The sequence below is a fragment of the Prionailurus viverrinus genome, chromosome E2, assembly GCF_022837055.1.
Source record: "Prionailurus viverrinus isolate Anna chromosome E2, UM_Priviv_1.0, whole genome shotgun sequence".
In the NCBI taxonomy this organism is placed as follows: domain Eukaryota; kingdom Metazoa; phylum Chordata; class Mammalia; order Carnivora; family Felidae; genus Prionailurus; species Prionailurus viverrinus.
The window spans coordinates 30,451,252-30,473,141 of NC_062575.1; the positions used below are offsets into that span (position 1 = coordinate 30,451,252).

Here is a 21,890-nt window from a genome sequence, read left to right on the forward strand (position 1 = left end):
TTATCAAGTCACTTTAAAACACGTGTGATGTATGTGTGCATTTATTTCACAAGAATGGTATAAAGATTAAATACTTAATGAATCCATTTTTCATATCAAGGATATATTTGCCCTCCGCCTAAATATCTCTCTCCCTTCTGTTTCTCATGAGAAATATGGCTATCTTTATTATGTAATCAGTAATATATCATTCCTTCTAAGCAGGATCTAATTTTAGCAACATGATGAATGGCCCAGGAATGTATTCCACTGCCCTCTGCAGAAAGGAATATATATCAGACCTGCTCAGGTGTGTGTCATTTCTTTGCACGGGGAAGGTTCTGCTCCCCAAGCGGAAGCCTGGGTCTTTCTGGCCGAAAGCCCCAAGCTCCGTCTCTGGGTTGGCTCGGGCAGACGCCGTCAGGAGGTGGCCATGTGTGAACAATAACCAGGTTTTCTGGCTCCCACCGGTGAGCTCCGCGGCTCTCCCAAGCCTGGGTTTATTGCTCCAGCCGGCACCCGACCCGCTGGGCTTTTGATTTCTTCGGTTCATTTACGCGCGGGCACGGCTCGGGGAGGACGACACCCCCGTTGGTGACCGCCACCTCTCACTTTTTCTCATTTCGTCTCCAGCCTGGGACGGTTCTTTTAAAATGCGGGCATCGGGGCGCCTGGGTGGCCCAGTCGGTTGAGCGGCCGACTTCGGCTCAGGTCATGACCTCGCGGTCCATGAGTTGGAGCCCCGCGTCGGGCTCTGTGCTGACAGCTCAGAGCCTGGAGCCTGTTTCGGATTCTGTGTCTCCCTCTCTCTGACCCTCCGCCGTTCATGCTCTGTCTCTCTCTGTCTCAAAAATAAATAAACGTTTAAAAAAATTAAAATAAATAAATAAAATGCGGGGATCATTCCGGTTTGACCAGCAGGATACGGAGTTAGCAACTTCTTGTTCCTTGAGCCGCCAAAGAGAAAAGCGTTCCTTCTCTCTCGTGCTACCCGGGTGTCTTCTGGATGCTTCCGTGTGTTCGCCACACGCATCCGCACCTCGCACCTTGACGACATTTTCATTGAGTGTGATTTTTTTTTGAAGTTCGCTTGTGTACGTTGAGAGAGAAGGTGGGGAGGGGCGGAGAGAGAGAGAGAGAGGAAGGGAGAGAGGATCCCCAGCAGGCTCTGCCCTGTCAGCGCGGAACCCATCCTGGGGCTCGGACTCGTGCACGGCGAGATCATGCCCTGAGCCAAAAATCTAGAGTTGGACCCTTAACTGACTGAGCCACCCAGGGGCACCACCACCGCCCCCCCCCCCCCCAATTTAATTTTAAAATGACTTTGAATTCATTATTAATTTATCTGTAAGAGAGTCAGAGCAGCACATCATCCCCATTTTGCAGATGTGAAGGTTGAGGCTCCGACAGATTAGAATGTGACTTGTTCCAATTTTGAGATATGGCCCCGTAAGGACCCAAACCTACAACTCTATAGCACACTCCTGACTGTGCTTTGTATTTGATGGTACGTCTATAAAATGGAAGGTAAAAGTTAGCGGTGTTTCTTTTTGCAACAATTGTATCTGAAAAGCCCTGAAACTCTTTGTGCAACTACTGTATTTGTTGACGCTAAGATGTCTTTTTTTTTTTTTTTTTCATATTCGTGTCTCTTGAAACTGGGATACATCCTACAGTCACTGGGAATCAGAATCTAGTCGGCAAAAAATTTTTTCCTTCTTTAGTGGTTGCAGCAGACTGGTCCTTAAAATGTTCCAAATCTTCACGGCTCTCCGACTCCGTGCCCTTTGCAATGTCACTTTCTGACTTCCCATCAACCATGTCAATTTCCTCATGCCTTGAAAATAGTTTGGTCTCATCTTTACTTCTTCCTGTAGAGGGCGCTCTTGGTGCCCAACCCATTTCCCTCTGCTCTTAACCGGTTTCAGCCTGCCTGACTTCCAGAAGCACCTGCATTTCTTTGCCTGAGGCCTGGCTCTGGCTGCCAAAGCCGGCTTTGCCGGCTGTGATGGCTGAAAAATATGTTCGAAGATTCTTTCACACTCCTCCCTCGTCTCCTCTTGAATGTGGGCCAGACTTCACGACCTGACTCGCTTCTATCAGATGGAATGTGTTGGAAATGACAATGTGATTTTTTAAACTAGGCCATAAAAGGCACTGTGGCCATGCTCTGTCTTTGATCACTCACTTTGGGGGTAAGCTGCGCGCTTTGTCGTGAGGGCCCTTGAGTCATCCAGCGGAAAGGTCTGTGTGGAGAGGAATTGAGGCCTCCAGCCAAAAGCCAGCACTGACTGGCCGTCCGTGTGAGGGAGTTATCTTAGATCCTCTCACGTCAGCCAAGTCTTCAGATAACTCAAGTCCGGCTGATTTCTTCACTGCAACCTCAAGAGGAAGCCCAAGCCGGAATCAACCGGCGAGGCCATTTCAAAATCCCCAGGCTTCACAAACAATTTGAGATAATAAATATGTGTTATTAAGCCACTAAGTTTGGGGATCCTTTACGGCTCATCAACATATAACTAAAACCATGCATGGGGCAGGCTGGGGATGTGGGTGGATTACATGTTGGAAGCGTTCCTCAACCAGTGACAACAGTGGTTCGTACAAACACCCCAGCTTCCTCACCCTCTGGGTAGAAGAATCGAACATCCAGAGTGTCTCCGGGAGGGTTGCGTTCCGGTTGCCAGAATGATAATTGGCTTGATAACACCCTTTCTCGGCCACTTTCCTTTCCTTGTCTCACTTCCTCCTGTCTTCCTCTTTCCTACTGCTGTTCCCTTCGCTTCCCATATTGAAGACCAGCTCTCGAGTCTTTACATCAGAATCCCCGCTCTCAAGTCTTCATCTCAGAATCCCCTTTTGGGGGTGGGGGCAGTGGGAACGCACACTAGGTCTATCTCACGTAACCAGTCGCCGAGGCCTGTGCGTTTTCATTTGAGATCCTCTCTCCATGGCTGCAGTTCAACAGGGCCAACCTGAGCTGAGGCAAACAGCAAACGAACGAATGAATAAATAAAAGAAGCAAACAACGAGGACAAGACTCACACATACGTAAATTTGTTGGTGAACACGTGCCCCCCCCTCCCCAATTGTTAACACAGTTGCAAACTCAAAACCAAGAAAAGAAAATCCACAGGTGTTGGGACACAGACAGGATACTCAGCTGCAGTGATAAGAGGGAGGTGAAACGAAAAAGCTCCTATGTGACTCGAAAGGACAGAGAGGCCTTAGCAGGGGAAGTTTGAAGCTCTGTGAGTGGGACCATGTAGGTCTGAGCCCCATGAGTGCCAGAAGCAGGAACCAGGCTGCCTGCCTAAAGCCAGGGGTCCTGAGAAGCTTATCTAGTAACCTCTGAGTCAAGGACTAAAGAAATCATCCACTAGTCTAAGGGGAAGAGCAGAGAAGCTTGTAATTTTCCAAGGCCATGCGAGTAATAGGAATCACTCAAAAGAAATGGAGATTTGTGCCACAAATGGTGTAAGGCCTGGTACCATTACTCAGATACCGCAAACTAAGAATTTTTCCTAAAATCTCGTCCACAATTGGTAAATGTAAAAACACCACACAGGGAGGCTCTAGAGCACATGTAACTTCCACAGACTCCCCTTTCTTTCTCTCTTACCTCCATAAGGAAGAGTTTACAGAGAGAATAAAAAGACAAGAAACCACAGAAGGAAGCCAACCACAGGAGAGGGGGCAAATGGGGAAATTTGCATCTCCAGAACTAGAATAGAACAACAATCTGAAAAGACTTTATTTATTTATTTTTAGTTTATTTATTTATTTTGAGAGAGAGAGAGAGAGAGAGAGAGAGAGAGAGAATCCCAAGCAGGTGCTGCACTGTCAGCACAGAGCCAGACACAGGGCTTGATCTCACAGACTGTGAGAGCTGGACACTTAACCTACTGAGCCACCCAGGTGGCCCTGAAAGGGCTTTAAAATGAATATTGTAAAACATTCCAAGACATGAGAAAAGGAATATTAACACAAACCAAGAATAAAACTATTTGAAAATGGTCAGATTTGGGAGGAAAATTCTACAAGTGAAAGAAAAAAAAGTCATTAGGATGAAAACCTAATAGGCCTATAAGTAGATGTGGCTGATGGGAGAATAAGCAAACTGGAAGACAGATCAGAGGAAATCACTCAGAATATAACCAAAAGATAGAGATGGAAAATATGAAAATCGATTACATAAGAAGGGTCTACATGTTTCTTAAGAGCTCCAAATGGAAAAAAAAATAGAGTAAAAGGCAAAAAGATAATAGTTAAGAATTTCCATTATCTAAGACGTGAATCTTCAAATTAAAAAGTATACCAGGTGCCATGCTGTACAGTTAGAAATAAGCCCATTTTAAAACATAGTAGCTGAACTGCAGAATATCAGCCTCAAAAACCAACAGAAAGAAAAAGAACACATTACCTACTACTAAGAGCATACTTCTCGAAAGCAGGGCAGAACATAGCTATTGTGTTATAAATGCAAGGATAGATGCACGGGAAAAAAAATGCACTTAAATGCTGACCGAGGCACTATCATTCCAGAGTGAAAATAAAATAAAGTCAGCTTCAGGCATTGAAAGACTGTTTTGGCAAATAATACTTTGTCAAGTAGAATGTGAAGATTTACTTGGGCACAAAAGGAAAAGAAGTAAAATGCAGTATTTAAGAAAGTGATAAATGTTTTAGTAAAGCTAAATAAACCTTCAGTGACATAGTTTAAAATGTCTCCTTTATGGGGCTCCTGGTTGGCTCAGTCAGTAGAGCATGTGACTCCTGATCTCCAGATTGTAAATTCAAGCCCTGTGTTGCGTGTAGAGATTACTTAAAAATAAATTGTTTTGGGGGTGCCTGGGTGGTTCAGTCAGTTAAACATCTGACTTTGGCTCAGATCGTGATGTCACGGTTCATGGGTTCGAGCCCCACGTCGGGCTCTGTGCTGACAGCTCGGAGCCTGGACCCTCTTCGGATTCTGTGTCTCCCTCTCTCTCAGCCTCTCCTCTGCTCATGCACTCTCTCTCTCTCTCTTCTCCAAAATAAATAAACATTGAAAAACACTTTTTAAATTTTTTTTGTTGAAGGAGAGCTTGAGCAGGGGAGGGACAGAGGGAGAGGGAAAGAGAGAATCTTAAGCAGGCTCCATGCTCAATGCAGAGCCCAATGTGGGTCTCCACATGGGGCTTGATATCATGACCTTGAGATCATGATGAATCTTAAAGGGGCAGAGCCTGGGTGGCTCAGTCAGTTAAACATCCAACTCTTGATCTCCGCTCAGGTCTTGATCTCAGGGTCTTTATTTCAGGATCCTGAGTTCAAGCCCTGCATTGGGCTCCACACTGGGCATGAAGCCACTTAAAAATTAAAATAAAATCAAATCTTGGGGCGCCTGGGTGGCTCAGTCGGTTAAGCGTCCGACTTTGGCTCAGGTCATGATCTCGTGGTCCGTGAGTTCGAGCCCCGCGTCGGGCTCTGTGCTGGCCTCTCAGACCTGGAGCCTGTTTCAGATTCTGTGTCTCCCTCTCTCTCTGACCCTCCCCCGTTCATGCTCTGTCTCTCTCTGTCTCAAAAATAAATAAACGTTAAAAAAAAATTAAAAAAAAAATCAAATCAAATCTTGAAAAAAGTCTCCTCTATGAATATTTAAAACTAAGGTAGAAATAAATTTCTAAGTCATAAAACCGTGGATGATGGGAGAACAGATCAGAGTTAAAGCGCACATTATTCAAAAAGAGGTGTTATTGATTAATTCTAGAGTTTAATTTAGGTGTTACTGTTAAGGTAAGGATAATAACAAAAGATGGAAATCTAATGCATAACTTGTACACCAATAGAAGAAAAATGTAAACATGGAAACTGGACTGTTACCCACCAAATCATGACAGAGTAGCTTTTTCTTGGGAGAGAGAAGTAATGATTACAATCAGGAAGAGCCAGGGTGGGAGGACAAACATTATCTGACATGTTCTATATATATTCTTTTAAGTTTATTTATTTATTTTGAGAGAGAGAGAGAGAGAGTATGAGCAGTGGAGGGGCAGAGAGGGAGAGAGAATCCCAAGCAGGCTCCGCACGGTCAGCGCAGAGCCCAACGCGGGGCTTGAACCCACGAACCGTGAGATCCTGACCTGAGCTGAAACCAAGAGTTGGATGCTCAGCTGACTGAGCCACCCAGACGTCTCGTGTTCTATTAAAACACTTAGAAAAAGAAAAAAATGGCACATGCTTTGTACCTGCCTTTATTCCTTTGCCTATGGGATAGGATGCAGATTTTCCCCTGATAGTCAAGGTCCCCCATGAGATGCCTTATATTTTCCCCAGCCAGTTTGGCCCCCCCTCCCAGCACACATTTTCCCTTTGCATCGGGCCAACCTCCTCCTTTTTCATCCATCCTCTTCTTTAGGGTGTTATGATCCAAGTCCTGCCAATCCTTAAAGCCCCTTCTTCGTATCCCCCGGTGTTGACAACAGCAAATAGAATTATCTGTGGCACATAATGCACCTTATATTCTGTTAACTCCCTTATTTGTATATAACTGTCTTGTATTTTATCTCTCCTCTATAATTGTTTTCTTTCATTCAGTAATCTCCCATAAAAGATTATAGAATATTTATCAGAGGTCAAGAACTATGGTGGTTATTCCCTGCCCTGGAATCCCTTATGGAATGTTCCACAGCTAAGCACATAGTACATGCTCATAATGTGTTTGCTAAATTGAAAGCGGTCCCTCTGGTGGAAAGACAATGGGGAAGAGAAAAGGGAACAAAGGAAAATTTGACCATTCTTTAGTAGATAAGTTGCACAGATGAAACAATCATATAAGTCCCTCATTCCAGGGTTCTTTTATCAACCTCAGTGAACTAGAGTATATTTGAGATTCCGAAAATGTTGGTTAAGGACACGGGACTCTGGTGCCAGGCAGACCTGTTCTGAATATCAGTTTAGCCATGTTATTACTATCTTTATGGCTGTGGACAAGTGACTTGAGTAGTTTCAGTCTTAATTGTGTCATGTGTATAAAGGGGAAAATAGCTGAACGCATCAAATGAATAAGAAACAAACTTTTGTTGTGTCAGGCCCTTGGAGGCTCTAAAGTTGTCTGTTCCTGGGGCGCCTGGGTGGCTCGGTCGGTTAAGCGTCCGACTTCGGCTCAGGTCTTTTTTTTTTTTTTTTTTTTTTAATTTTTTTTTCAACGTTTATTTATTTTTGGGACAGAGAGAGACAGAGCATGAACGGGGGAGGGGCAGAGAGAGAGGGAGACACAGAATCCGAAACAGGCTCCAGGCTCTGAGCCATCAGCCCAGAGCCTGACACGGGGCTCAAACTCACGGACCGCGAGATCGTGACCTGGCTGAAGTCGGACGCTTAACCGACTGCGCCACCCAGGCGCCCCTCGGCTCAGGTCTTGATCTCACGGTCTGTGAGTTCGAGCCCCGCGTCGGGCTCTGTGCTGACAGCTCAGAGCCTGTAGCCTGCTTTGGATTCTGTCTCCCTCTCTCCCTGCCCCTCCCCTGTTCACGCTCTGTCTCTCTCTGTCTCAAAAATAAATAAACGTTAAAAAAAAAAATTTAAAGTTGTCTGTTCCTGTAGCAAAACCTAGCCCATCCTGACTAATATAAAGCATGAAAGGTCACACGTTTCCACCTCTACCTGAGAAAAAACTACTGAAAACCGTGCCTCAGAACTCACCTGCTCTGGCTCAAAAATTCTTCTGTCCAACCTGATGTGGCTGCCATTCTCACCGGATGTTAGAAGCAAGACGCTAGAGGAGACATCACCTGAAGTCAGCACTGAGCCCAGGGAGCAGGGAGAATGGTCAGACTGTACAAAGAAAAGTTAGGGAAATCAGGGAAATCCTGAACAGAGGTTAAGGAACCTTGGGACCGCCTAGGATCAGTGGAATGAATTATGTTCACAAAAAGCCTTTGACGTCATGCCTGTATCGTAGAGACGCTTTTCCGGTGTATTATAGTTTTCATTACATTTTTATTTTGCTTATTCATTTTATTTATGTTATTATCCACGCTTTTCCTTGACTACCCTTAAAAAAATGCTTACTATCTCCCAAGCATCATAGGGAACACTTTAAGTACGCAGCAGGTCCCCTAACGCTCCCAGCATCCCTCGGAGCCCACAGACTCTGTCCCATCGCTGCAGATGGGGACGGGGCTGTGCTCAGGGGTTTGCAACCACCCCAGGTTTCATCTGGTGACAGCAGCAGAGTGTCCCGTGAGCCCAGCCCGTGTAATGCCAGAGTGCCCGCAGCGCTGACCCTCTCCACGAGTTAGCAGAACACGGGCTGACCCTCAACAAAGACTCAATTATGTTTCAGGAAAGTCTGCTCCAAAAGGCTGCAAAACACGTGTGACATTTAGGAAATTTTTATCCAAAAAAAAAGAAAAGAAAAAAGATTCTACTTTAACAAGTGTTGGAGCTTCAAAGGATACAAAGCTTGGGTTATCAGGGAAAGCCACATGTGGGAAGCAGTTCTCTCTCTCCCGTTGCTAGCGAAACGAGACAGTCTTGAATTTCAATGATCTTATAAATGCAACCAGAGTGATAAATATAAATATATTAAAGCTCTTTCATTTCGAACAAGGACTCTGTATTCTTTGGCCATGTACCTTTTTTTCCTTTCTTTTTCTTTCTTTCTTTCTTTTTTTTTTTTTTAACAACTGCTGCCCACTGATGAGTCATCTCCTGGTTCTTTACAAGGCGAAGAGAAGGGTCTTTGCCTGGAGCAGAGAAGAACCAAGGTGGGAATCCCCGAGCGGTTTCATCGCTTACGGAAAGTCCTGCCCCGGTGACATCTCTGGAGCAGCGGGGGGGGGGGGGGGGGGGGCCTCAACCGCCCTGCCCCGGACACCCACACTTCCTCCCATGAGCCGCAAGCAAGATTTCAAGTTCATTGCGCATCTGCCTTTTGTTCTCATGTTTGCTCGGCCATGCAACCGGTAAACGAACACGGTTTTCATAGAAGTGCGGCGCCGTGGTTTCAACACGACGGTGGCAGCTCCGGGGTTCTCCAGGGGGACTCTTAAGAACGGAGGGTCCCTTTCCCTGAGCTTGGGATTTCCACCCCCCACCCCCCTTGTCGCGGGTGCTGTGTGTTCCCGTCCCTCCAGAGCCATCCCGATCCACCAGAAGCGGGGGCGCGTACAGATGCTTATTATCAGGGCTGCTTCTGACAATTCCTAATGTAATCCATATACTACACATACATTCTAGTTACACAATTTATGAGGTATAACAAGGGGAGAGAAGCGGAGCTAGGATATAATTGTGACTGATGTAAAACAGACATGGAGAATGAATGGCCTTACAACATTTTCTTTGAAGTTTGTTAAAAGCAGTAAAGTGATATTCACTCTAAGTGAAACCTGCTGTTACAGATATCCACTGGCTCGGGGAGCATTTTCCCTTCGCTTCATTTCTCGGATTGCAATTTGCCGCTCGAAGGTTTTGAAAGATCTGCTTTCGACGTGCGATGGGAGAGAAAGAGCGGAAAAGTCCCGGAGCGCGGACTAGGGGCTCATCCTGCGTCCGCCCTGGGCGACAGGGCTGCCTTAAGAGCTGCGGCGCACGCAGGAATGTGTGCCGTTTCATTTCTTCTAAAGCCAGAGAACAATAATAAGTGCGATAATAATATAATCTGCTAACATATGAATCAATTCATAATATAAGATGAAACAAATAATATAATGATAATGAACGTAATAATGAATCCCGTCTGGGTTGTATTTGTCTTTTGGGCAATTCTTATGGAGGAGGGGGCCCATGAAGGCGGAGTGCCAAGGGCCCACAGATTTCATAAGGTGGCTCTGCTCTCAAAACTTGACTCATTTAATTCTCCTAATTCTAAAAGACTGGAGGACATAGGGAAAGTGATGCTTCCAAGACTCCAGAGATTTTTCTAAGGTTCTAAAACCAGAAAGCAGTACAGCCAGGTTTTAAGACAACTGTCTAACAGGGGGCGCCTGGGTGGCTCAGCCGGTTAAGCGTCCGACTGCGTGGCTCAGGTCATGATCTCACGGTTCGTGGGTTCGAGCCCCGCATCAGGCTCCATGCCGACAAGCTCTGAGCCTGGAGCCTGCTTCGGATTCTGTGTCTCCCTCTCTCTCTGCCCCTTCCCCACTCATGCTCTGTCTGTTTGTCTCTCTCTCTCCCTAAAAAATAAATAAACATTAAAAAAAAAAAAAGACAGTTGTCTCACTCTTCCCATGGAGAAGATGGTGACACATAGGCAACTCTACATCGGGACACCTGATGTGGGGAATGAAAGGTGTCCCTTGTATATTTGGCAACAAAGAAAGGAATGGCCAATCAACTCTGAGGTTGGCACGTGTTTTTCCACACAAGACAGGAAGATATCTCGAACTATATGTAACACGGATGTCCCCAAGTTCACCTGTGCAAGGTCAGGACTTCTCTTTAATGATCAAACACATGATGCTCTAAGCGCCCGCAGGAAGTCCAGGCTCCATGCTGTCCCTATCGCCTTCCCGATCTTTCTACTGGGATCCCCAAAGACTGTTTCCATGTTCCACTAACAAGTCCTGGTTAATACGCAGAGTCTCAGCTGGCTGCCTCTCACCAGAGAAGTTCTCCTCACTCATGGATGTGTGCCCCCACCCTATTCTCCGAAACACAGCTGAGACAGAGCTGGGACTTCCAGTCCGGTCTTTACTGAAGTCTTGGGGGCTCAACACAAAGGGTAACATACGACTAATACTTAGGTCGACCAAGCATCCCCAGTTTGGCCAGGACTCAGGGATTTCCCATGAATTTTCAGTTTTAAACATTCTTTTTTTTTTCAACGTTTATTTATTTTTGGGACAGAGAGAGACAGAGCATGAACGGGGGAGGGGCAGAGAGAGAGGGAGACACAGAATCGGAAACAGGCTCCAGGCTCCGAGCCATCAGCCCAGAGCCTGACGCGGGGCTCGAACTCACGGACCTCGAGATCGTGACTTGGCTGAAGTCGGACGCTTAACCGACTGCGCCACCCAGGCGCCCCTGAATGTTCAGTTTTAAAAGCAGGACATTCCCAGGCAAACAAGGATGAATGTTCACCCTATTAATACTACAGGTGTCTAAAAAACCCCCTTTTTTAAAAAGTTTATTTTAGACTGGGGCCTGAGGAGCACAGGAAGATAGAGAGGGCATCCAAAGCAGGTTCCACACACTCAGGACGGAGCCCAATGGGGGGCTCGATCCCACGACCCGGGGATCATGACCTGAGCTGAAATTAAGAGACGGACACTCAACTGACTGACCCACCCAGGTGCTCACCACAGGTGTCTCTCGAACCCACAGCCCTGACTTGACCTCACTTCGGGCCTCATCTTTGCCATTAGCCTACCTCAGCTTGGCTAAGCCAGTTTGTCCCCATCCCCGTAATTTCTAAGCATGCTCTTTCCTCTTACTCCAGACTCAACCTTTCTTGGCCTTAGAAAGAGCAAAAAATCTCTCCTCCCATTTACGACTAACCTCCTTTCCCGCTTCAGCCTGGTCAAGAACAGGGACATCTCTTCCCTTGTGAGGTAAGACTTGTGCTTTTCCGGGAGCATTTTATGATTTTGAAAAAGACAAAAACACTCTTAGAAACTAGGAATAAAGGAAGACTTTCTCGATCTGATAAAAGCATCGTTGAGAATCCTATCACTTTAATAGTGAAAGGCTAAACACTTTCCTCTGAGGACTGGGTACAAGATAAAAATGTACTAGTCCACATCTGCTCAACAGTGTGTTGGAGATTTTAGCCGGTACAATTAAGGCAGGAAACAGAAATAAAAAATATATAGCTCAAAAAGGAGTAAGTAAATAGGAAATCTGTTCTTATTCACAGACATCCTGATTATGCACACAGCAAATCCTAAAGTAGCTACAAAACCAAGGGCCAAAATAAACACATTCAGCAAGGTGCTAGGATACAGGGTAAATTTATAAAACTTAATTGTATTGTCATATACTAGTAGCAAAAATTTGGAAAATAAAGTAAAAAATTTTTACAATATCATAAAAAATATACGCTTAAAAATACATTTAATAAAAATGTGTAAGACCACCGTACTGAAAACTATAAAATATTGCGGAGAAAACTGAACGACTTAAATAAACGGAGAGATGTAATGTCTATGGATCTGAGCACTCGATATTGTTAAGATGTCACTTCTCCCCAGACTGATCTCTAAATTAAATGAACCACAATAAAAATCCCAACAGTCTTTTGGTCTAGATTGGCAAACAGATTATAAAACTCAAGTGGAAATGGAAATGGTTACAACAACCTCAAAAATAAGAACAAGTTTGGAAAGCTCATACAGCTTACCTCCAAGACTTACGAAGAGGTACAGTAACAAATGTAGTGTGGAATTAAGCGTAAGAACAGGCTGATTAATTAAACACAATAGAGGTTCCAGAAATAAACCCACAATGACACAGTCAACTGGTTGTTGACAACAGCACCAAAATAATCGATAAAGGAAAACATTTAACAATTGCCATTGGAAGAGCTGGATAGCTCGTGGGGACAAAAGCTTTGACCCATACCTCACACCATATACAAAAATTAATTTGAGATGAATCACAGACCTAATTATAAAAGCCAAAACTATCAAGTTTCTAGGAGAGAATATAGGAGAAAATTTTCATGACCTTGGGGTAAAGACGTCTTGGAAAAGATACTGCAAGAAATAACCATAACATTTAAAGCAACAACATGTAATATTTCATCAAAAGTTAAAAATTTTTACTCATCAAATCCCACCATCAAGGACATGAATAAACAAAGTACGGGCTGGAAGAAAACATTTACAAAAAAAATATATGTGGCATAGAACTTATACCTAGACTATATAAAGGACTTTTACAACTCCTTACTAAAAAGACAATGCAACTTTTAAAATGTGCAAAAGAGTGCTCGCTTCGGCAGCACATATACTAAAATGTGCAAAAGGCTTGAACAGACAAATCACAATAGAAAAGGTACAAATGGCCAATAAGCATACGAAAAAACATTCTACATCATTAGTCATCAGAAAAATAGTAATTAAAACCACAGTGAGATACCACTACATCCCCAACAGAGTAACTAAAATCTTAAAAGACTGGTAATACCAAATGTTAATGAGAATGTGGAGTGACCAGAATTTGAATACATCACTGGTGAGAATTTAGTATGGTACAACCACTTGGAAAACTCTGGAATTTTCTTGTAGAGCTAACCATACACCTGTTCTGGGTTGAGTAATTCAAGTCCTAGCTCTATACTTAAAATTCATGAAAACTTTGGTTCATAAAAAGATGTACAGAGGCGTGTTCAGAGCAGCTTTATTTATAAGAGCCCCAAATGAGAACAACCCAAACGTCCATCCGCTGGAGACTGGGTAAACAAACTGATATATTCGTAGAATGAAATACTACCCAGAGGGACCTGGCTGGCTCAGTCTGAGAAGCATTTTCCTCTTGATCTCAGGGATGTGAGTTTGAGCCCTATGTTGGGTGTAGAGATTACTTAAAATAAATAAATAAACTTAAAAAAGGGAAATAGTACCCAGCAATAAGAGGGAACGATCTACGTGAACAAATTTCAGAAACGTGCTGAACAAAAGAAGTCAGACAGCAGAAGTATGATTCCATTTATACCAACTTTTATATCAGGTAAAACTAGCCTATGGTACAAGATATACACACATGACAAGGGAAAATATGTGTACATAAAAACTTGTACACGAGGGTTCATAAATAGGATTATTTATAAAAGCAAAAACAACTCGAATATCCATCAACTGATGAGTGGGCAAACAACATGGTATAACCATACAATGAAATATTTTTGCCATACAAAGAAAGTACTGACACAGGCAACAATATGGGTAAACCCTGAAAACATTATGTTAACTGAAAGCCAGACACCAATGCCACATATCACACGATTCCCTTTACGTGAAATGACCACAATAGGCCAATCTATAGAGACAGGAAGTAGATTAGTATTTGCCAGGGGGTGGGAGGAGAGGGGGGTGGGGAGTGACTGCTGACAGATACATGGTTTCTTTTTTTCCAGAGTATTGCAAAAATATTCTGGAATTAGATCTATGATTCTATGCCGATATAATAGTAAACACTCTTTAGAAAATATGATGGTTTACACAATCATAATTAAAAAATGTAACGAAAACGCAAACTGCCCAGGACCCGTGTAAGGAGAGTTATTAAACTCTACTGAGGAGCATAGAAATAACCTTAATAACTCAAGGGGGCACTTTATCTTTGCATGAGCAGACTCAGTCTTATGAAAATATCACTTCTCTCCAAATTCATACACATACCTGGTTCCAAAGGAAACCCCAGTAAGGTTTTTGGTTTTGTTTTTTAAAGCTTATTTATTTATTTATTTATTTGTTTGTTTGTTTTTTAGAGTGAGAGATAGAGGGAGGGGCAGAGAGAGAGGGAGAGAGAATCCCAAGCAGGCTCCAGGGTGCCAGCACGGAGCCTGGGGCTCGATCCCACGAACCGTAAAAGATCGTGACCTGATCTGAAATCAAGAGTTGAACACTCAGCCGACTGAGCCACCCAGCTGCCCCCTATGAAACTTAAAAGAAAAATGACGCTTTTTAAAAAAAAATTTATTTATTTTTGAGAGAGAGAGCGAGCGAGAGAGAGCGCGCGCGCACACATGAGCGGGGGAGGGGCAGAGAGAGAGGGAGACCCAGAATCTGAAACAGGCTCCAGGCTCTGAGCCGTCAGCACAGAGCCCGACGCGGGGCTCGAACTCACAAACTGTGAGATCATGACCTGAGCCAGAGTCGGATGCCCAACCGACTGAGCCCCCCAGGCTCCCCAGAAAGAAAACTGATTCTAAAAGTGCTCCGGAAATATAAATTTGCAAGAATAGCCAGGACAAGAATGATGAAAATAAACTTTCTTCTACCAGGTATAAAAATTAACTAATTAAAGTTGGTACAGAACAGATGCAGGATGAGGGAGGTCCAGACGAACGCAACCGAGAGCCAAGACCAAAACCAAGCACGAATATGGATTGAGACAAAGAAAAGGTAGCCTTGGAATAATTGGAAAAAGGCTGGACTGTTCAGCAAACAATTTGGGGACAACTGACCATCTATAAACAAAATTTACAAAATGCACACCTGACACTACAAGAAAGTGAAGGCGGATTAAAGGTTACATATAAAAACGACACCATGAAAGTCCTAGAAAAATAGGTCATTTTGTTAACTTTGATTAGAGAAGGCTTTTGAGGAGGAGTTTTGAGGTATATCAGCAAAACTAGACTATCATAGGTGGTTTCCCTAAAGAGGGAAAGAATCAACTCCTTAAAAATGAAAACATTCTATAGGGCAGAAACCTTAAAATTAAAAGACAAACATTGGGCAAAAGCCCTTGCCACCTACGCGACAGACAAAATGGCGGTTGTCTTTAATGTGTGATGACTTGTAAGACTGTTTTTACCTGAGGTGACAGTGGTTCAATTCAAATACCGCTGAAGCATACAAGGGAATTTTCTAGATTCTGTAACAGTCAAGTCCCGGGCTGGTGCCCTACCAGTTTAATGGTCTCCCGGGCAAGAGAGCTGCTTCTCTGAAGCTCTAGGAGACAAGCTTTTGGAAGGATTTTGGCCCCGATGGGGTCACATGGCCATCACTGAAGTAGCCTGTGGCTGGAGGAGGGTTACTTTCTCTTTTGTTCTTGGGTTCTAGTGGTTTATCCATCCATGTCTCTGGCCAGGCCTGGGTCATATGCTACCCTTGTGGCAGGGAGAGGGGTAAGTCAGCGCCATACAAAATGTCCGGAATGCATTTTTCATAATGCAGAGTGATTCTCTTACCAGAAGAAAGGAGAAGGAATGTGAAGGGGCAAAGCCAGCAGATTTTCACTAACATATATAATGAGTTCTCACAAATCAATGAGAAAGAGCATTCTCAAAATGACATGAAAAGCCATGGAGATTCATTGTTAGTTAAATATACTCTTCCTGAACTCTCTTCTTTTATATTTCTGCTGAAGGCTTTCCAAGGTTGTGGTTAGCTGATTTTTTTTTACAAATTAAGCGATAATATTTTATCACAAGATACTAATATGTTATAATAAGCTTCTTGCCTCTGAGGTTAATATGTAGAGTATAGGAATCTTCTGATGACAATGTTTTAATTCAAAGGAGTGTCTCTAGTTGTCAGAATTTGAGGCATGATGACTAAGTACAGTCCCTCAGGCAGAATGAATGCTTAAATCTTTATTTCACCAAAGTTCAATAAGTCTTCCTTCTTTCATCTTTGAAAAGTGAGGGAGGAACTTGTTCTTAGTACTTTAAAAAAAAAATAACCTATAATTTTTCAGTGATTTTACATGCATGTTTCCACCATAAATTTTGGGAGCCGAACATTACCGATTTTGTTTTAGATTTAGTTTGTCTCACTGAAAGAAATATTAAGCTATTGTTTCAATATGTTTTACATCTTTTTATGCCTAGAATTTTTACCTATTCGATTTCACATTACTGCTTTTTAAAAATGTCAGCTGTGTGTGTTAGACCCACGCGAGACTATTCATAGAAGATAAAAAGTTTAACTTTCGAGCCTAGCCCATGCTGGTGAGAGGGCCTGGGCGGATTTAGAAGTACTCCCTGCTTGACAGAGTACAGCTATAGAGAGTTCAAGAAACTTATGTCCCGGCGCTCGAATCCTCAGGCAATAGGTGTTTCATCTCTGGATAAATAAATGGTCACTACCATGAACCGAAAGAGTAAGGAGCTTAGAGTTCCTTGCTGGCTCTCTGTGGCCCTCATCCTGGGGCGATTTATCCACGGCTGTTTCTTTCCTCTACTAATCTCTGTGAACCCCACAGAGGGCTATGATTTATTTACTACTAATTCCCTGGGATCCGCTCTGGGCCTATCGTGGAAGGACTCACTGAATATTTGTCGAATGAATGAATGAGCAAATGAACAAGTTGCTGAATGGGCATATGGTTTCCCAACCCTCTTGTTTAACCAGTGCTCCCCTGTCAGGATGGAACAGTGTGCAAGTCAGAACTAGAAGCCCCACAGGCTAACTCCGTGGATGGCAAAAGGACACGTTTCATCGACTTGAAATCTATTAAAAGATCATCCTTCACAAATTCTTTCAAGCTTCTTAAGAAGAGGATATTCTGTCATCATAGGTGCCCCGGCCATGAATTTCAAAATTTCGTCTTTGAGAAAACATGAAATATTATACCAACTTAGATAAAAATCTTTTGGCTACCTTTTTTGGTCATTCATGCATTTATATTGTCAAAGATGAAACAGAACTGTGAAAGGTGGTGACCAAGAGGGAATGTGATTTAATTCAAGGGAATTAAAGGGTAGAAAGAGAAGCAAGGAACATAGGCAAGTTTGCTGAATATTTTTCTGTGCTTGGAAAACAGTATCACCTGATGTGTACCCAACGCTGGAACAGAATGAAACATCAGTTCGATTCAGACAGTATTTCGAGGGGCGTCTGGGCGGCTCAGTCGGTTAAGCGTCCAACTTCGGCTCAGGTCACGATCTCATGGTCCCTGAGTTTGAGCCCCGCGTCGGGCTCCGTGCTGACAGCTCAGAGCCCGGAACCTGCTTCGGATTCTGTGTCTCCCTCTCGCTCTGCCCCTCCCCGGCTCGCGCTCTGTCTCTCTCAAGATTAAATGAACATTAACAATTTTTTTTCTAAAAAAGTATTTTGACGATTTGTTTTTGTTTCAATTTGGTTTTGTTTTTGTTTTTTTAAGAAAAAATTTAGATTCAGCTCTCTGTGAATGATCCTTGGGTACCTATTTCCGTTCAGTGAAACTTTGCTGTTTCAAAGTGAGTAGGATGAACAGTGGGATAGAGCGTAGCTGGTGGTCCGCCAAGATGATCTTTCATTCCGGTGTGGGTTGTTGCTGCGGTGGTTATCATTCGCGTTTTGGCGTAAAGCTCACACCTCCAGTGCTGATGCGGGACTCGGGGTTCCCTTCTGGAACAGGAAATGGAGACCCCAGATGAGAGCGAATGGAGCAGACTCCTTAAGTCAGAAACGTCCGCTGAAGAAAGAAAGTTTTCCATGGGGTCCTGCTGTGGTCCAGGGGCCCATCATCCAATTCTGAGCTAAAAGAATACAGACGACCCGTCGGGCTTTCAGCAGTGGCTCATTGAGACCCTTCCTCTCTAAGCTCAGTATTGACCAAGAAGCAGCTACAAGAATCCGACAGATGGAGATCAAAGCATTTTTACTGCTGGCACCATTCAGTTTCGAAAATACGACTGGCATCTGTGGCCCCCATGATTGGGCTTCCACACCTGGCCTGTCAGGCCCTCCTGCAAGACAAGGTGTTGGGCCAGACGCTTTGTAAGGCAGGCACTTTCTTGGTCAAATGTAAATGGGATCACTGTCTCCCATCTAAACTCTTAAAATTAGATCAGGGGCGCCTGGGTGGCTCGGTCGGTTAAGCGTCCGGCTCTTGATTTCCGCTCAGGTCGTAATCTCACAGAATCCCACGGTTCGTGAGTTTGAGCCCCGCATCGGGCTCCTCGCTGACGGTTCGGAACCTGCTTGGGATTCATTCTCCCTCCCTCCCTGCCCCTCCCCCGCTCTCTCGCTCTCTTTTTTCAGAACAAAGAAACCTAAACTTTTTTCTTTTAAATCGCATTAGATCAGACCAACAAACATGAACTTCAGGAGCTCTGGTACCAACCAGAGCCTGGGACCTTTGGGATTATTTCTTGAGCACTTCATGCGATCACACCCTGTATTAGAAGCCCCCTTGACGCCTGGGTGGCGCAGTCGGTTAAGCGTCCGACTTCAGCCAGGTCACGATCTCGCGGTCCGTGAGTTCGAGCCCCGCGTCGGGCTCTGGGCTGATGGCTCAGAGCCTGGAGCCTGTTTCGGATTCTGTGTCTCCCTCTCTCTCTGCCCCTCTCCCGTTCATGCTCTGTCTCTCTCTGTCCCAAAAATAAATAAACGTTGAAAAAAAAATTAAAAAAAAAAAAAAAAGAAGCCCCCTTGAGGACTTTCACTACTCCGTGTACCTACTTGTATGTTTCCCTACTCGCTGAATGGAAGAATTGTTGTTGTTGATTTTACTATCTCTTCTGTGGACCATGTGCGTGTTAGTCCTCGGGCGGCTGGATCCATTCATTTGCTCACTCATGGATGCGCCTACGTATCACTATGGAGTGTGCCTGGCCCTGTGCTGATCCCTGGGGTTACAAATAGAAATAATCCTCAACCCCTATCTTTGGGGGAGGGAGGCACATAGAGATATTGTATGATACGCCCAGGTAAACCGGCTCGTCGAGACACAGAGACAGGCCCAAGGCGAGGGCCATCGGGGTGTCACTGAGCCTAGGTCTTGAATGAAAGCAGCAGGAAGAAGAACGTTCCTTTGTAGCAGCGGGGCCCGCTCTGGCAAGGCCCCGGGCCTGGTGTGGAGGGGAACAGGAGGCACAGCAGGCCGGGCCTGGTCCGGGGAAGGCTTTGGAAGACAGAGGAAAAAGTTCAAGCTTCATTCAGGAAGCAACCGAAAGCCAGCGGAGGTCTCAAGCAGAGGGGTAACTCACTCCGGTTTGTTTTATCAGGGAGATAACTCTGCATTGGAGGGATGGGATTCCTTCTTAGCAAAGTTAATCCTTAAAGGGCAATAGGCATTTGGCCGCCGAGAAGCCTGGCTTTTAGCATAGTTTTTGGAGGGTCTCGAGTGATATTGATGTAATTGAGCTTTTAGCAAAAAAAAAAAAAAGATGAAATCGTAATAGCTGATATGTTTAAAATGAAAGGAACGTGATTTGCCTGATAATAATGCAACCTCCCCCCCCCCCCAAAATGAATCTTTAATTCAACCTATGAATCTTTAATGCCAAGATCGCAGCATAATACTTTGAAATGGAAACTCGAGACGCGAGCCTTGCGAGATCAGCCCTACCGTGGGTTTGGGGCAGACAAATTGAGCCGTATGAACTACTGACACCCTGCTGGTGGCAGCAAATGTGTGCTGTTCGCCTGGTCAAAACAAGAGGGAAATGAATCAATGGCATTAAAGGGGAACAACGCGGGCAGCCCAGAAGGAAGGGACGGTGGGTGCAATGGCCCTGGTCCTGGAGGCCACCTGGCGGGACCCCTCCTGCCTGTCGGGAGGGAGAGGCGGCAGAGGGAGCCCTGGGGGAAAGGGGACCAGCCCGTCACTGCTCCCGGCGAGAGGGCCCGAGCGAGGGCACTTCTGACCCATTTAAAACCAAAAGGTAGATTACCGACACAGGCGTTCCAGAATGTCCGCTGGCAGTTTCGGAAGGAAATAGGTTTCATTGTTCAGCGCTGAACACCCAGCCTGATACATGCTTTCTCAGAATCATCTTTCAGCTCTAGAAGGCCTTTTGAACCTTCCAGAACCCTTCCACGGATGGGGTTGTGTTTAATACAAACAGCGGCAACTCAAGGGAGGAACCACCTGGAGTCCCTGTATTTCTCACTTGTGCTTCCCTATTTACGTGATTGAAAAAGTCACGAGGAGGGACGCCTGGGTGGCTCAGTTGGTTAAGCGTCGGACTTCAGCTCGGGTCACGATCTGGCGGTTCCTGAGTTGGAGCCCGGGGGTCAGGCTCTGTGCTGACAGCTCAGGGCTGGAACCTGCTTCAGATTCTGCGTCTCCCTCTCTCTCTGCCCCTCCCCCATGCACTCTCTGTCTCTCAAAACGAATTAAACATTAAACATAATAATAATAATAAAAATAAGTAAACAGTCACGAAGCCATGAGCCTGTGAGATATTAAATAGCAAACACCAGTCGACCAACAGCCGTTTTAGATGGGACACCGCTACCTACCACAAGCCAGACGGGAATTAAGCCTGGGTCCAGGCCTCAGTTTCCCTCTGGGTACAAGAAGACGGGCTCCAAAAGGTCTTGATTTTGATTGCCGTCCTGATGCCAACGGTTGACGTGCGCAGCTCGCTGTTTTGCAAGAAGCAAAGCGCTCTCGTGTGGGTGGGCCCAGCGCTGTGCCCGCCGCCCCTCCTGGGGGAAGTCTGCCCTACAGATCCGGGCACCCAGGAGAGGTCAGAGCCCGAGCTCAGCCTGGCATCCACCTTGCGCCCGGCCGCCAGCCTGGCTGTTGGGCTGCAGGCAAGTCACTTGACCTTTCGGCGCTTCGAGTTTCTCAGACGTCAAACGACGACAATAAATCGTCACAACCGCGGTGGATTTCTGGGAGGGTTCGACGAGACGGTGCCTCCCAATTCAGCTTACGTGCAGTAAGCTCTCCATACGTGGAGACGGTTACTCTTACCATTTGATCATTATCAGCGCCTTGCCCAAGGGGCCGACCGGTTTGGGGAGCGTGGTTGCTCCGCCCTGAGCAGGACAGCCACCTGGCTGCCCTTGAACTCCACCCCCGCCCCCACCCCCCTCCAGCGTGAGGAAGGATCTTTCCTCCGGTAGGCATGGGGCCCGGTTCACGGTAGCGGGGTTTGGGGTTCGCTCTCAGAGAGCAGGTGGGACTGTGAGGCCGGGGAACCAGCTGGTGGCTGTCCCCAACCTCAGGCACGAGCTGAGGAACCTTGTCCGTGCTCCTAGTTTGGGAGGAGAGCGATTTCCGTGTGGCGCACGTTGCGGGCAAGGGTCTTCTCGGCTGACGCAGAGCAGGGCAATCACCGTTCGTGCTAAAATGCTGGAATAATTATTTAACACGTCTGATTTCATTTTCAAGCCCCTCCCCCCCCCCCTTTTTTTTGCCATGTGTACGGATCATCACAATTTAAAAACACCAAGAGTACAAGATTTAAGTACCTGAACCTGTCACTGCACGTTGTAACTGGAGAACAAAAATGTTCCGTGAAGGGTGCGTGTGTGTGTGTGTGTCTTTTGCTCTCCTGAAGTTTCCATAACTACATCTGTTTAAGATTCTGT

The 21,890-nt window shown here is 45.2% G+C and overlaps 1 long non-coding RNA gene across 1 annotated transcript; it reads right to left on the reverse strand.

Annotated features, from left to right (window-relative positions):
• Positions 1-2,875: 2,875 nt before the first annotated feature.
• Positions 2,876-20,981, reverse strand: LOC125153744 (uncharacterized). The gene is made up of 3 exons (XR_007147552.1): positions 20,811-20,981; positions 7,666-7,797; positions 2,876-2,959 (listed from the first exon to the last, which is right to left on the reverse strand). It is a non-coding gene; the product is annotated as an uncharacterized LOC125153744 (long non-coding RNA).
• Between the last annotated feature and the right edge of the window lie 909 nt (positions 20,982-21,890).